This window comes from Clupea harengus, chromosome 26 (assembly GCF_900700415.2).
Source record: "Clupea harengus chromosome 26, Ch_v2.0.2, whole genome shotgun sequence".
NCBI classification, from domain to species: Eukaryota; Metazoa; Chordata; class Actinopteri; order Clupeiformes; family Clupeidae; genus Clupea; species Clupea harengus.
Window position 1 is genome coordinate 11,248,370 of NC_045177.1, and position 16,122 is coordinate 11,264,491.

Here is a 16,122-nt window from a genome sequence, read left to right on the forward strand (position 1 = left end):
TCAGAAGGTACATTAAGCAAGACAACTCTTTCAATTTGTTGATAGCTGATTAACTCATACAGCAATAACTTTTTTCTACTAGATGGCAATACACAACAGAAAGATTTCATAAGTTTAGGTGCAAAGCTATGGAAGAAAGTTGCATCCAGGAGCCTTCAAACTTATTCCTTATTCACATAACTCAAATGTTGTATGATGTAAAATAGTTTAACAGGACACATGATATGTCCAGTAACAACATAAAGAAGGGGGCAACATATAAGTCAAAACCACAACAATATTTATTGACTGATCTTGAAAGTATTGGCTTACAAAAGCAAAATAAGTTATCACATAGAACTAACTCAGTGTTAGTGCAGGTAGCATGCATGGAGTAAACATTCACACTGGAACTTATGAAAAGTGACTGTGCCACAATTCTTGGAAAATCCTCGGGTGTAGGATCCCCCCCCCCCCCCACCCCACCCCTTTGTAGAAACCTGTTGAATGGATACATTTTGGTCTCGGAGGTCCTAATTGTTGTTGCCAATTTATCTTCATTAGTACGCCGACTAAAAGGAGTTTCTTTCAAAGAGAGAATCTTGTTGTTGCACTGAACGCTAGCCATCTTGACAGAATGTGACTTGATCGAAGCTGTATGACGTACTTATACGCAGTTACATATGGCGAAAGCACGTTGGGGCTAGCCCTCCCGGAACCCATAGCGATTGCATTGATAGCCCTGTTATGTGAAAAAAAATATTTTACATGAGAGTCTATGAGAGACATCTGGGGTGATTTTCATCCTGGCTGAAATCACCCCAAAAGTGGCTGGACCATTTGAAGCACAACTTTAGCCTGATTGGACAATGACATTCAGAGGCAGATCAGACGGTCTAGAACATTCATAACCACTGTAGCAGTGGTAGAATCGGACAGAAAAAAACATCTCTCCTTTCCCATTTGGCAGTGCGTCGCCCAAATCGCCCTCTTGGACAAACCGCCCCTGGTCTTTATCGTCATGAATTTCCTCATTAGTTATGTAACTATGATTTATATAAGTATAGTGAATGTAGTGGCAAAACTCTAGTTTTTCCTATAACCCTATTCTTGTTACCACTTGGAGAGTGCGGGTGTAGATGTGAAACATAAATGTAGAGATTCCAGCAGATTTTTCTCTTTGCCTTTTGCGGATCCATTCAGTCTGTACTATGGTTAGGCCAAGGCTCCCAATTCAGTAGGCCGTAGCTGCGTAGACTGTGTCTGAGTTGACTGAACTGGCTGAGGTCAATAACGGTATGGCTCGATCGACTGCCTTCTCCCCGCCGTGCGCAAATCATGGCAATCAGTCCAGGACCCTCACTTGCCAAAAACAAATATACAAAAAAATTAATAGATTATGAAAATAAAAATTAATTTAAATTCATCTCCTACAGTGATAACCTCACTTTGCTAATGTTGCAGACAGTGTGTGATGACGCGTTTCATAGGCACATCTTCACCACATCCTAATGTTCGGACACAAGAGCATGTTCACGAGGAACATGGTTTCGCCCTCGCAAAATCAATTAGTGAATTGGTAATGTTTTCAATGGAGAATGTGAAAGGTATCTGTTGTTGACATTATTTAAATGCCTGAATTACTATTCCATTTTAACTTTGTGTAAAGTGAGTTTCTTCCTGACGTGTGATATCACCCCTGTACTGGGCTGTACGGGCTTGTAATGGTATGTGCCAATTAGGGATGAATTAATAATAAGTTAAATAGGCCAGGTGTGTGTAATCAGAACTCAAGGAACGAGGTGCAGCTGGGGGTGTCGTAGGTGGAGGGGGCGTGGCAGGAGCAGGATTCAGTGTAGACGTGACAAAAGGTAAGCATGGTAGGAATCTTCTGTGGTGAGAGCTTCTTGGGTGAGAGCTTCATTGGTTGATGAGAACAAGGCTTAAGGTCGAATCATACTTCTGTGTCGGTCTCCGTCCTCGTTACGGATGGGCGGGGAAATGGATTCGGACGTACTCTTTTTGATTTATACTTCTCCGACGGCTGTGGGTGTTTCACCGCCAGAACAGTAGGTGGAGCAATGTTTTTTTGTCGAAGACGAGCTACTGCATGACGTCTTTATGTGTTGGAAGTCGTCGATTGTTTATCTCCCTCCTCCCAGCTGTCACTAGCTAGCCAGCGGGTGTAGTCACATGGGTCTTGGAGACACGTAACATTACATTTGAGAGAGTGTCTAATGCTATATATTCACTTGAAAAGGCAAACTTATCTCCATGATGGTAGGTAATATTTGTGGGGAAAATAGTAGCAATCTATAACAATGATATGCTTATCTTACATACACTATAGAAACTATTAAAAAACGATTCAATGAAATGAATACGTACTTATTTTCTTTGGTATTTTTGTCATATTCAGATTTGCAATGATGGGTAATAGGTATGCTGTTGTCCAATGTCAAGTCTGTATTTGATCATGTGAGGAGACCATATGACATAGATAGTTTAGGCACAACATCTGAATGTCAAGACCCACAAGCTGACTGAGGCATTGAACATTCCATATTTAAATATCTTAATAAGTAGTCAAGTCAATGTGTCTGCTTCACATGATGGAGAGTAAAATAAATCACATTTAGGATAATAGCCTTCTTCCTGTGTGCAGGAATTTGTTCATGACCTAGCTGTGACAACGCGATTACAGGAGGCAAACTGGTATCATGGAAGAAGATAAAAAGTAATCTGGGGAATTTAAAACAATACAAAACGAGGGGAAATCTACTGTATGGAGATATTTCTGCTTAATAGTCAATGCGGATTCTATGGATTAAACCTCGATTGTTGGACTATGTGGATAGTTTTATAACAAACGTTGTGCAGTTTTAAAAAAAAGAAACTGTCATCTGGAGAGTTTAAAACGACGCTTAACGAGGGGAAATTTACTGTATGGAGATATTTCTGTCGGATGGCATCATAGTCGATGCAGATTCTAATGAGGCTGTTTGATATGTCCAATGTAAGAAATGTGGAGCTTTAATGAAATATGATTGATGCCATCCTCTTTCTCCACAACAACATGGATTAAACCTCGATGGTTGGACTATGTAGATAGTTTAATAACGAACGTGGCCGTGCACTTGCATTTTTCATGAAAAAAATTATCTTCAATGGTAAGACTTGTTTTATTCCTGCCTCTTCTGGCGTGAGTTTTATTTAGGCATAGCAGATGACTAGCGTGTGTAATGTGTAGGCCATTTCATTCCGTTCTTGCAATGTGAATTATTTAATTTCAATATGCTTATCTCCCTCTTGTGCGCGCTTGTGCGTTTAACGGGCGTGTTTGTGCGAGCGAGTGCAATTATCTGTTGATGCTCGAGTTTAATAAAGGCAGGCTATTCATAAAAAACGTACGTAAATGTGTCAGTAGTATGAACAGTTGAGACATTGACTCATTGGGGTTCGGAAAAAAATAATTTACTTGCTGTCGGGCTCGGGTCGGGCTGGGACACATCAGCGCGATAAGGCATTGAACATTCCATATTTAAAATATCTTAATAAGTAGTGAAGTCGATGTGTCTGCTTCACATGAAGCAGAAGTTTGTTTATTGACACATATTTTAAGGACGGCCACAGCGCTTTAAAACGACGTTTTTATAAGTTACATTATTCAAAGGTGGAAGATAAAAGGCGAGATAATCGCCAGGTGTAGGCCTACTTTCTCATTATGTGTGTGTGTTGTCAGTGTTTGTAATACAATGGTGTTGGCTGCAAGTTAACTCCACTTCACGTTAATGTTAGCTTTTGTATATGAGCATTCATTTCAACTGTTCTATCATCTGAAATATTGCGGTGTCGAAAAACAAACCTTTGATCTAAACAGAATATTCAGTAGGGAATGGGAATGTTTCAGAGCAGTTTCTTTTATCGCGTTTGACAAATATGTTCAGATTGCTGTGATGTCTCCTGTGAGAATGGGATAGTATTCTCTCCTGTGAATTTGCGGTCATTTGAGCGTCCTTATAAGTGTTTCAGAAATATCTTCAGACCTCTTCTGTTATATTTGTTCATAATCAACAAGAAGAAGCTTGTGAGACGGTCTACAGGCTATTAATAAAAAAACGTGTGTCATTAGTATGAACAGTTGAGACATTGACTATGTCTGGTTGGGTTCCGACAATATATTTGAATGGCTGTCAGGCTCCAGATATAGGCCGGGCTCGGACAGAAATATTCGGCTGATCCACACTCTATAACAGAATAGGAACAGATAGGGAATGAAACAGGAAATGTGAGATTCCGGGAAATGATGTTGTTCGAAAATTATTTCGTTAGTGGACCAATCACAGCCAAGGGGGTATCCGTCGCTATCCGTAGCTATCTGAAAAGTTAGAAAAATCGAGAGGTGCACGTCGGTGTCCGTCCAGCTCTCCGAGGGGTTCGGATGGGCGTTCCACCTCGGGGAAGGTGTTGCCAAGGCGTGCCTATGTGTCCGTCTCCGTTCAAACGCACGACCATAGAAGAGGCAAAAGGAAAAAAAGGGCCGCTGTTTAACGTTGCCCCAGGCGAAGCTAGTGGAGAAGAAGGAGCAATGAACATGAGGGAGATACTTCGAGAACTGAAAGAATTGAGGAAAGAGAATCAGGAGTTGTTTACTGACACCAAAGCCTCGCTGTCTAGACTTGAAACATCAGTAACTGATCTAAAACAACGGATGGAGAAACTCGAACAGAGGGTTGAAGAGACGGAGACCAGAGACGGCGTAGCTGAAGACACTAGTCAACGACATGAGAGGGTGCTCCGGCACCTGGTGAGACGCGAGGTGGCCCTCACCGACCTATGTGATGACCTGCAGAACCGAATGCGCCGCAACAATCTGAGAATCTATCAAGTCCCTGAAGAAAGTGAGAAAAGAGATATGGCTGGATTTGTTAAACAACTTATTAAAAGAACGCTGCAGCTGCCGCCTGAAATTAACATACACATTGAGAGGGCGCACAGATCTTTGGGGCTAAAACCAGACAACACCGCACCTCCGCGCTCCATCATTGTGAGATTTCAGGACTACACCGTGAAAGAAGCGGTGCTACGACAAGCATGGACGCAGAAACAAGTCCAGTTTCAGGGAAAGCTCATATACTTCAACCAAGATTACTCTCCGGAGGTACAGAGGAAAAGAGCGCGGGTACGTGGCTGAAGGAGAAGGGGATTCGGGCCGGATGTCGCTTCCCTGCGCAGCTGAGAGTCACCTTGGAGACGGGAGTGAAAACTTTTCCAACGCTGGTAGAGGCTCTGCCGACACTTGTTGGGCATAGTGGTGCAGGTGAGTGAGAGAGAGAAGATGGAGCGGGAGCTTTCGAGGGCGACATGGCAAAGACAGGAGGACGGGAGGAGAGGAAGAGGAGCCGCATCTCTGAGGGACACTGATTTACGGTCTTTTCTGCAGGATTGAGAAAATGACATTTGTGCTCAGGTAACGCTAACAGACTTTTGAAAGTTTAACGGTTGACAGGAATACGACATTATATCTATCCCTTTATATGACATTTAAAACAGCTAGTCACACTGGATATAAGTGATGAGTGTATGTGAGTGACATTAAAGGTAAGAGGGAGTGAAGGGCTCCCATTTTCTTTTTTATGATAATACCCAAGATGGGACGAAAACCTCACCAGGGAATTGGTTATTTTCTTTGGTCTGTGGTTTGGTTGGCACTTTGTGCATATTCCCTAGAGAGAGTTAGAGGTCACAACTCTCTGCCTGTAATACAGCAGGGGCTGGTGGACACATTTCTTCAGCGAGCTGGGTTTTTGGAAGTCAAAGATGTTTATTTGGTTCATTTAAATGTGTTTGTTCTTAGTTCTTATATTCTTGACATGTCTGTTAAGTCCACACAAGTAAATTAGGTCATTTTTGAAGTAAAGCTTTTTATTTTAAACACAGGGGATTTTAGGGGAAGGGAAAAAAACAAGAAAGAAGATTATTTATGTCTGATTTAGGGGTTGTTAGTTACAATATTAAAGGTATCAATCATCCCATTAAGAAGAAAAAGATTCTAGCTCAGTTGAAAAAATTAAATTGTTAAATAGGGTTACTACAGGAAACTCACCTAAATGAGGCTGAACACAATAAATTGAGAAGAGATTGGGTGGAGCAGGTGTTCTATGCATCTTGTCCAAATAGAAGAAAGAGAGGAGTGGCAATTTTGATTAGTAGATCCAGCGGTCTTGCAGTACATAGGGAAGTAAAGGATATTCAGGGAAGGTATATAGCAGTCATAGGAAGAATAGGTGGAATAGACCTGACCATCATGAATATTTATGCTCCGAATGAAGATGATCCTTCGTTTTTTAAGGACATTGCATCCATATTGGCAAGGTAAGCTAAAGGTACCATAATTTTAGGAGGAGACTTTAATTGTGTCTTAAATGCGAAATTAGACAAATTACCCACAGACCATGGACCCCCTAGCTGGAAATCTAAAGCTGCAAAACATATGTTGGAAGAGTTGGGGCTTGTAGATAGCTGGAGAGCCAAGAATCCAACAACAAAAGATTTTACATTTCTGTCTACGGTTCATGGGTCATACTCCAGAATTGATCTGATTTGCATTTCAAAGTAGAGCCTTCATACAATTAAGGAGTGTGTTAAAGAACCTATTACTCTATCTGATCATGGCCCAGTAAGACTGAAATTAAACTTGGGTTTCGAAAGGCATTTAAAGGCACTCTAAATAAAGACCCAATATCAAGAGTTAGGGTTAACGGACACTGCTCTCAATTCTTTAAACTTAAGAAGGGGGTTCGGCAAGGAAATCCAGTGTCTCCTATTTGATTTGCACTGAGTATCGAACCGCTGGCTGAGTTAATAATACAGCGCAAACTATGACAAACTTATTGCCCAGATCAAAAATGACCTGGAAAGGTGGGAGATGCTTCCCCTTTCCTTGGTTAGGAGGGTAGAAACCATTAGGATGAATGTTCTGCCAAGGCTGATATTTCTCTTTTGCTCTCTTCCTATTGCTGTCCCGGTATCCACTTTTAAGCTCTTAGATCTTAGCTTGTTTCCCAATTCATATGGCAGAACAAGAGGCCTAGAGTGAGACTCAAAGTTCTTTGCTTACTGAAAGAGAAGGGCGGTTTATCTTTGCCTCATTTCAGAAGTTATTACTGGGCAGCACAACTTAGAGTATTGGTCTCCTGGATGAGATTGGATATGGATACAAAATGGGTACATATAGAGCAAAGTTCAGTAAACACATCACTCTCAGCACTCCCCTTTCTGACGACAAATGCATTGCACTCCACATAGCCACAGCTGAACTCTCACATCCAGACCCGGCTGTAATAGTTCTGGGTGATTTCAACCACTGCAATCTGTCCGACGAGCTCCCCAACTACATCCAACAGGTGACATGTCCAATGAGAGGAAACAATATTTTAGACCATTGCTACACTAAAATCAAGTCGGCTTATGTCAGGGAATTTTTCACCCTTTACCAGGACTGTATTTAACTTCAGAATTAAGACACACACAACCAAGAATATAATAAATAATTTACTTTTACTCTGGCAAAGAGGAGTGCATGGTTTCAGCCCGCTCGTCAACATACACTCCTCCAAGAGGAGTGCAGTGTTTCAGACCGCTGTTCAACCCATCACTGATTTCTCTGGTAAAATGTCTAACCCTTTATGGAAAGAAAATGTTCACAGTTCATACATGGCAACACTCCCATCTTGTACCATCTCGTCCTTGGTTCCCAGAGATAAGAATGTTTACCTAAGACCCCCAAACCCAAACTCTGGGTCTTACAACAATAAATCAGTCTTAACCTAAACATTTCATGACACCTCTGAGTTCCACATCTCTCGTTCTCACAGATTCAGAATTCCTCTCACAGAACAAAAGAAACCTCTGAGACTTCCATTTAACAACCTACATCACATATCATGATAATAATTATATAGCATATTTCTTTCACAGCTTACCATTCATTCCCGAGTGCTCCGCTGGGAAAGTCTGACCATCCTATACTTTTCCTTGTCCCGGAGTGTCGTCAGAAAACTGTGAAAACAGCGTGAAAGTATGGTCCTCAGATGCTGTCGCTAAGTCTAAAGGCTGCTTTGAGTGTACTGACTGTGACATCTTTAAACACACGTGTGTCAACACTGTCGCTCATGAAGCTAGTAGCGATCTCCGCCTTCTCAAAGAACACGCACCCCGCCCCCTAAAACAGAAGGATGTCAAATTTGCCTCCCTGAACATTCAGTCTCTCACGAACAAAACACTTATATTAAATGATTTTATATCCGATCATGACATTGACATTTTATGTCTTAGTGAGACCTGGCACCGCAGTGGTGACTATCTCACCTTAAATGAGACGACTCCTGCAGGCTACAATTATATTGAAAAAGCACGCAGCTCTGGTCGTGGTGGGGGGCTGGCAGTGTTCTATCGGGACACTTTCGGCCTGGTTGAACTGCAGGTCCCTAATTCCCCATCTTTTGAATGTTTAGCTGCCAGATGCCTCACTCCAGAACCTCTGCTAATTGTCTCTATTTACAGACCAACCAGAGATAACTACTTTTATATCTGATTTCTCAAATCTCCTCACAACCCTATGCCCCACCTTCTCCAGGCTGGTGATACTTGGTGATTTTAATATCCATATAGATGCCCCCAAGTGCCTGTTGGCTTTTGACTTCCTCAACCTCCTGGATTGCCTCCCGCTTACTCAGCATGTTCAAGGACCAACCCATGAACACGGCCATACCCTTGATCTTGCCATTACAACTCTCATGTGCTGGAGCTAGGCATCTCTGACCACAGTGTGGTTCTACTGGACACTATGATTACACCACCAGTCTCTAGCAGCAAGCGCTCTATTACCTTCCGTAAGATCAAGGACATTGACCATGCCCTGCTATCTTACGCTCTCTCCTCTGCCCTGTCTGAGCCTGATCCTGCACTCTCACCTGAAGAGCATGTGCACCGCTACAACCACACTCTGCTTAATGGCCTAGACAGGTTTGCCCCTGAAAAAACACGGCTGGTGTCCTTCCATCGCTCAGCCCCCTGGTTCACTGACCATCTCAGAGCCCTAAAATCAGAGGGTCGGAAAATTGAGCGCAGATTCAGGCGAACTGGCTAAACTGTTCACAAACTGTCCTTCAGAGAACACCAGAAAACATATTCCTCTGCTTTGAGATCTACCAGGGCATCTTACTACTCCACTCTCATTGACTCTGGCCATAGAAATCCCAGGCACCTGTTCTCTACAATAAATCAGATGCTCAAGCCCTGCAGCTCCTCCACCACTACTCCCTCCTCTGATGACTGCAACCGCTTTATGGACTTCTTTAAAACAAAGGTCAAAAACATCAGGCACAACATCACCCCCAACCAACCTGACCCTCACCCTGATCATGCCCCTCATGATGGCCCTGCCCTTGATCACTTTGCTGAGGTCACTCAACCTGAGCTCTCCAGCATTGTTTTAAAAATGAACTCCTCCACCAGCTCTTTGGACCCCATCCCCACATCACTATTGAAAGCGTGTCTATCAGCCATCATCCCCACTGCAACCTACATAATAAACAGGTCCCTGTCTTCTGGTGAAGTAGCTCTCCAGCATTGTTTTAAAAATGAACTCCTCCATCATTCTTACCTCACAGGACGCCAGGGGTCAGTCCTGGGGCCCCTGCTCTTTTTAATTTACATGCTGCCCCTGGGAAATATACTACGGAGCCATAACATCGAATTCCACTCTTATGCTGACGATACGCAGATTTACCTCGGAACTGCACCTGACAAACACCTGGCTTATTCCCGGACTACTAAATGCCTGGATGACATCCAGCGCTGGATGAGCAACAACTCCCTTCAGCTCAATGGCAGCAAGTCAGAGGCCATTCTTATTGGCACCCCTCATCAAACTAAAAAGGCCAGCATCACCCACATCACTATAAATGGTCACCTCACCCCTCTCTCCTCACTCGTCACAAACCTGGGTGTCAAGCTGGACTCATTATTGTCCTTTGATGAACACATTAAATCCATCTGCCAAACTTCATTCTACCACCCTGAGAAACATCTCAAGGCTGCAGAAAAGCTGGTGCATGCATTCATCAGCTCCCGTCTTGACTACTGCAACTCTCTGCTGGCAGGTCTACCAGCGAAAACCATTCAGAGGCTGCAGTATGTTCAGAACAGTGCTGGCCGGGTTCTCACTCGGACAAGGAAATCAGAACACATCACCCCAGTCCTCCACTCCCTCCACTGGCTTCCAATCAACCAAAGAATAATTTTCTCCTAGTTCACAAGGCCATAAACTACCGGCCCAACCTACCTCCAGGACTTCCTCACCCCTCATTTCACATCAAGGACACTTAGGTCCGGAAACTCAAACCTCCTTGCAGTTCCCCGGACAAAATTGACTAAAATGGGAGATCGTGCCTTCTCCTCACTGGGGCCACGACTCTGGAACAAGCTCCCAGAGAACATTAGGGCCTTAGATTCCCTCACTGCTTTTAAATCACACCTCAAAACCCATTTATTTATCTCTGCCTTCACCTAAAGTCCTGGTCTTTGTTTTAGATTATTTTCTGTGTTGTTTTTAGAATGCATTGTTTTAATTGCTCTGTCCAAAATTACTCTGTTTTTAATACATAATATTCGATCTCATTATAATCTTATTAATGAATTATTTATTATCTTTTTTGGTATATTATATTATCCTATTTTCTGCACTTCATTAGCACTTCTATTACTTTGTATTATTGTTGTTGTGACTGTGTTAAGCACCTTGAGATTTCTTTGTGTTTTAAAGTGTGCTATACAAATAAAATCCATTATTATTGTTATTATTATTGCGTAAACTAAAAATACAAAATGAATGGGTTAAGTATACATTAAAGGTTTGGAAGAAAATAAGACAGGTATTAAACCTTTCATTATCTGTATCTAGGGCAACAAAAATAGCTGCTCTTTGTGATTTTCTGCCTGCTAAATTAGACAGTGGTTTTAGTAAATGGGCGGAGAAGTGTTTGACCACAATAAGTCAATTATTTAAAGGAACGACTCTCAGGGCTTTCGCACAACTTCAAGCAAAGTATGGTATTAAAGCCAAAGATCTATTCCGATATTTCCAACTTCGACACTATTTGACCACACACAAGGAATGGGACAAAATTAAGGACACACCAGGCAATTTTGAGGAGTACTGGGTGGAGATAGCTGAGTACCGAATCCAAACAAAACATATAATATCCTGTTTATACAGTAGAATTCATATGGATACACCTATCGACACACTGGAAATAAAAGGTAAATGGGAATTGGAGGCTAACACCATTATTGCAGATGATGAATGGGAAAGCTCTTGGATGTCCTGGCACAAATGTTTAAGTAGTCCAACCTGGAGAGAATTTAGTTGGAAACTAAGGATGAGATATTTTAAAACACCCTTAGTAATAGCTAAATATGACAAGAAGTATTCCCCTCTCTGCTGGGGAGGTAGTGGCCTAATACGGGACTTTTCCAATTTTCTGGGATTGCCCTAAATTGCAGAAGTTCTGGGAGGAGGTGAAGAGGGAGATAAGTGAGATCTTGAACGTAGATAGTTTGATTGACCCACAACAGCTGATTCTGGGAACTACACCTACAAGGGGGCTAGGGAAAAACGAACTGTATATAATCAGAGTTATGATGTTAATAGCCCACAAAATGATCACAGTAAACTGGCTCAGGCCCCACCCACCTACCGTGGACCAGTGGGCCCAGAGGCTCCAGGCTGTGAATTGTATGGAAAGTTTAACTGCAAGCCTACGACTCCGGATGGACATTTACTTAGGAAAATGGACACCTGTTACAATGTATTGGTTAAAATGATCATTCGGTTGACATTTGACTGGACAAGCTAGATTGAATATGAAACTATGTGAATTCATTGGGATAACCCTTCTGTCATTTGTGTTTTCTTTTTATTTGGTAAACACTTGTATTGTATATTGTTATTTTTATATGGTTATTATAATTATATATAATATTGTATGACATGCTGTGTGAGACTCACTGTCAAGGAACTTATTCTAATAAAAGTTAAAAAAAAACAAACAAAAAAACAAACGCACAACCATAAATTGGGCATTAGTCTGTTCGCTTCTCTAACCTCCTCAGAAGTGTGAGGCCTTTACATTTGTGCTGTTTGTATTTAGGGACATTTGTCCTAAGCTGCGCTACTGGCTGTACATATACAGCTGTTTTGTAAATATATTTTAGTTTCAATTCATAGTATCAGACTTTTTGTTTATTTTTGCACCTGGTGGAGGGTGATTAAATTTACAGGCCACGCAATTTTTGTCTGCCTGCTGCCCTTTTGTGCCTGCCCTCCAGACTCTCGAAACTTTACCCTTTGACACAGTAGTAGTTGTGGTGCTTCTGTGGGCTAGACCAGAGAGAGGTGCTGGTCCTCAAATGGAGAGATAGTGTGAGAAGAAGTCCTGCCCTATATAGACGGGCTGGGCGATTAAATCAGATTTAAAATATAGCTGCAAATGGCGGTGCAGGGCACCCGCAACAGCGGAGTTTGACACGTTCGAAGCACTATTATCCTGTTTAAAGAAAGTGGCACTTTAACAGACACACTTTTGACATACAGATGGCATTATGCTCCTTGTGCTTCGCGTACTACATTAATTACAAAATTTCACGTGACTTTAGATTCTCAACCATGCTGACATATCACAGGCTAAATGCGGCATGTATTTGATAAATTACATCTATTTAGCCAAGTTAGCAAGTTAGAGATAAAACTAATGATACAGGCCTAATATTCAGGGCAAATAACTAATGCCAGTGAGTACTGCAAAAAGCAAAACAAAATGCTTGTACAGGAAAGAGTTGTCCACTCTCTTACTGTTTTATCCTCTATACCAGAGGTCTTCAACCGGGGGTCCGTGACCCCCAGGGGTTCCGCGGAGGTACTGCAGGGGGTCCGCCAAATGATTTCATCTGAAGCATTTTTCCCTCTTCCAAAAATGTACAACGTCCAAAAGACTACATAAACATAAACAGAACATAAAAATTGCTTTCTATTCCTTAAAAATAATACATAGGCTACCCATGAGTCTTCACGCGATCATTTGATCATGATGGCAACATATACACTTTTAGCTACATTTAGCTATCTGGTGCCAAAAGACGTTACCTGCCATAACTATACAATTTGAAATAATTGATCGTTTTGTAATTTCTCGTAACAAAAGCTCCTCGTCAGACACCACTGATGGCGGTTCAGATGATCTACCTTCAGAGGATGCCAACATGAACAGCCAAAAGTGCAAACGGGAGAAGACACGTAAATATTCAGAGAATTATCTGAAGTTTGCCTTCCCCTATAAAGAGACCGATGGTGAAGAATTAGCAGTGTGTGTGGTTTGCTCTTCCGTGCTATCAAACGAAACTATGAAACCATCAAAGCTGCAACGACACTCAAAGACAACCCATGCTCACTTGAAAGAAAAAAACATTTAATATTTCCCGTTTAAAATCTTTTGAGGGCCAGCAGACCTTGATGAGACAATCAGCCAAAGCTAGCTTTAAGAGCCTCTTATCAAGTTGCATTACGTGTCTCTCAGACCAAACAGCCATACATAATTGCGGAAAGTTTAATATTGCCAACAGCTAGTGATATGTGCAAAACAATGTTTGGGAAGGATGAGTACGTAAAAAAACTGAAAAGCATCCCAATGCCCGCCCTATTGATAAATTGGCAGCTGATGTGAGGGCACTACTAGTCGCAAAACTCCCGAAGGCAGATTATTTTGCACTACAATTAGATGAATCCACCGATGTGTCAAACGACTCTCAGCTTTTAGCTTTTCTGTGATTTGTCGACCAAAATGAGATGCAGGAGGATTTTCGATTCTGTAAGCAGCTGCCTGGAGGTAAAAAAAAAGTTCAGAGATTTTCAAAGTGATCGACAATTTTTTCCGTGAACATGATATACCCTGGCCAAAATGTGTCGCGATGTGCACAGACGGTGCAAGAGCCATGTATGACGCACTGCATGCTTCATAGGGAGAATGTTGTTGCCAAAGACATGAATGATGAATTCTCAAACGTCAGATCTCTCACTAGGTATGAGATATTTCATCCATACTTACTCAATTCTTTGTCCCTCCCTAATTGAATACAGAGTGACGGCTAACTGTAAGGGAGAAAAAATGTCAATAATAAACAGAATAAATTGAAACGAGTTGTGTGTCACAGATGATTTGTAATTCTGTTCAAACATGTGTAGGGGAGCGTGTGTGTGTGACTGACACTTAGTTCTAAATAAATTATATGAATATCAGGCCCAAATTTGTGGCGGCGGGGGTGGGGGTCCCTGCTCAGTGTCTCTCTCAGCCAAGGGGTCCTTGGGCTGAAAAAGGTTGAAGACCCCTGCTCTATACCCCTGCTCAAGACACTATTAACATTTTCTCAGTTATAGTAGCATACCAGTTTAAAGGGACTTCCCAGTGTCACATTCACATCACAATCCCATACGGATACACAACCTAAACTAACAAGATTTTTTTTAAAGTGTTTGTACACCATAACGTTTATGATACTGATCTAATATACGGAAATAACTATTCCTTCGCTGTAACCTGTAACCAAATAACCTACTGTAACTACTAATAATAAAGTACAGATATTCTATTGAATAAAAGCACTGAGGGTCTAACAGCTGTCTAGTCCAAACTGCAGACAGTGAGGTTGGTGTTGGACATGTCTTATAGTCATGCATTTCCTGATTAGTTATAAGAACCATGACAGCACATAAGTAGAACACCAACTGTTCATTACATTTTCTTGCACAAGTGAACATGTAGACACCCTCTAACTTTGTTGCTCAGAGAATGGCCTATTTGACCGTAAGAAGGTGCTGCCATTTATACCAGTCAGTCAGATGGGAGAATACAGGGGAGTGGTGACACAACATCTTGGGAAAGGAGTTCAAATGCATAAAAGAGAACCTGAATCCTCATGAAAACCCATTTGAATGCTAATGAACACGGTGTCCATGTTTGAGACAGAGGGCAGAGAACACAAACAGGAACATGGGTTACAGATTAAGATAATACAAAATAATGTGGAATAAGGTGAAAATTCACTCAAGTTACCTCAGAACTCCGGAGTTGCATATAAGTATATTTAGTCAACAACAGCATGCTCGTCGGATTCACTCTGAAGTGTCTTGGCAGACAAGAGAGGCATGGGCCCACTCTCAGACTGCAGCATACAAGAGAGAAGCACAATTAAACACATCACACAAGGTTTATATAAAGTTGTCAAAAAAAGTTTGGAAATTTGTGTTTGGTCGATTATTTCTCTGTTGTTACAATGCTAATTGGCATTGTATTTTATACAGCAGCACAGCTGATTATGTTGGTAGCGCTCAAGTAACATTTGAAAAAAAACAGAAAAGTCATGTTTCAACTAGCAAGGGCATATGATTAACACACATACAGTACATACTTGATTAAGTTCAGAGTTTTATATTTCCTTGTCATAATGTCAGTAACTTCAGTTAATATGTGACACAACAGGAAAACAGCAATATCCGGTTCCATCATATTTATGTCAGTTGAATAATTACCTTTTAATTAACTTTTTTTAATTACAGTTTTGTGACTGACATATTAAATAATGGGCCACAATTCACTTAAAACACAATATACAAATATGAATGTCAAATGTTCCATGACTCATTCTCATTTTAATTTTGAATAGAAATGCGTTTGAGTGTATATTTATAAAGCTATTTATACAATTGTTTATTGTTTTGTTTTAAATAATGTCCTATCATCTCAAAGCCCCACTTGAAGCTCCCTGAAGCCCCCTTTTGGGCCCTGGCCCCCCTGTTGAGAACCACTTTATTAAAGGCACCAGAGCATTTTCATTGAAAACATCAGTCCTAGTTAAAGTGGTTCTGTAGTTCATTCATATTTTAATCATGTGTTTTATTATTTTTGATACACATCTATCATTAAGTAATGGCTGTCTTTAAAGGCACTGTACAATAAAGTCATTAAGGTTCTGAAGAGGTATTGTGCTAAAAGGGAGCTTTTTCAGTTTAACTTGGAGAATTAGTGT

At 41.3% G+C, this 16,122-nt stretch overlaps 2 protein-coding genes across 4 annotated transcripts in view; both read left to right on the top strand.

Moving 5' to 3' along the window:
• LOC105894509 (NLR family CARD domain-containing protein 3-like) overlaps positions 1-16,122 on the top strand; it is a 74,501-nt gene that overhangs the window by 27,326 nt on the left and 31,053 nt on the right. The window lies entirely within an intron of this gene.
• The window catches only part of LOC105906447 (NACHT, LRR and PYD domains-containing protein 3-like), a 38,718-nt gene that overhangs the window by 16,871 nt on the left and 5,725 nt on the right, over positions 1-16,122 (top strand). The window lies entirely within an intron of this gene.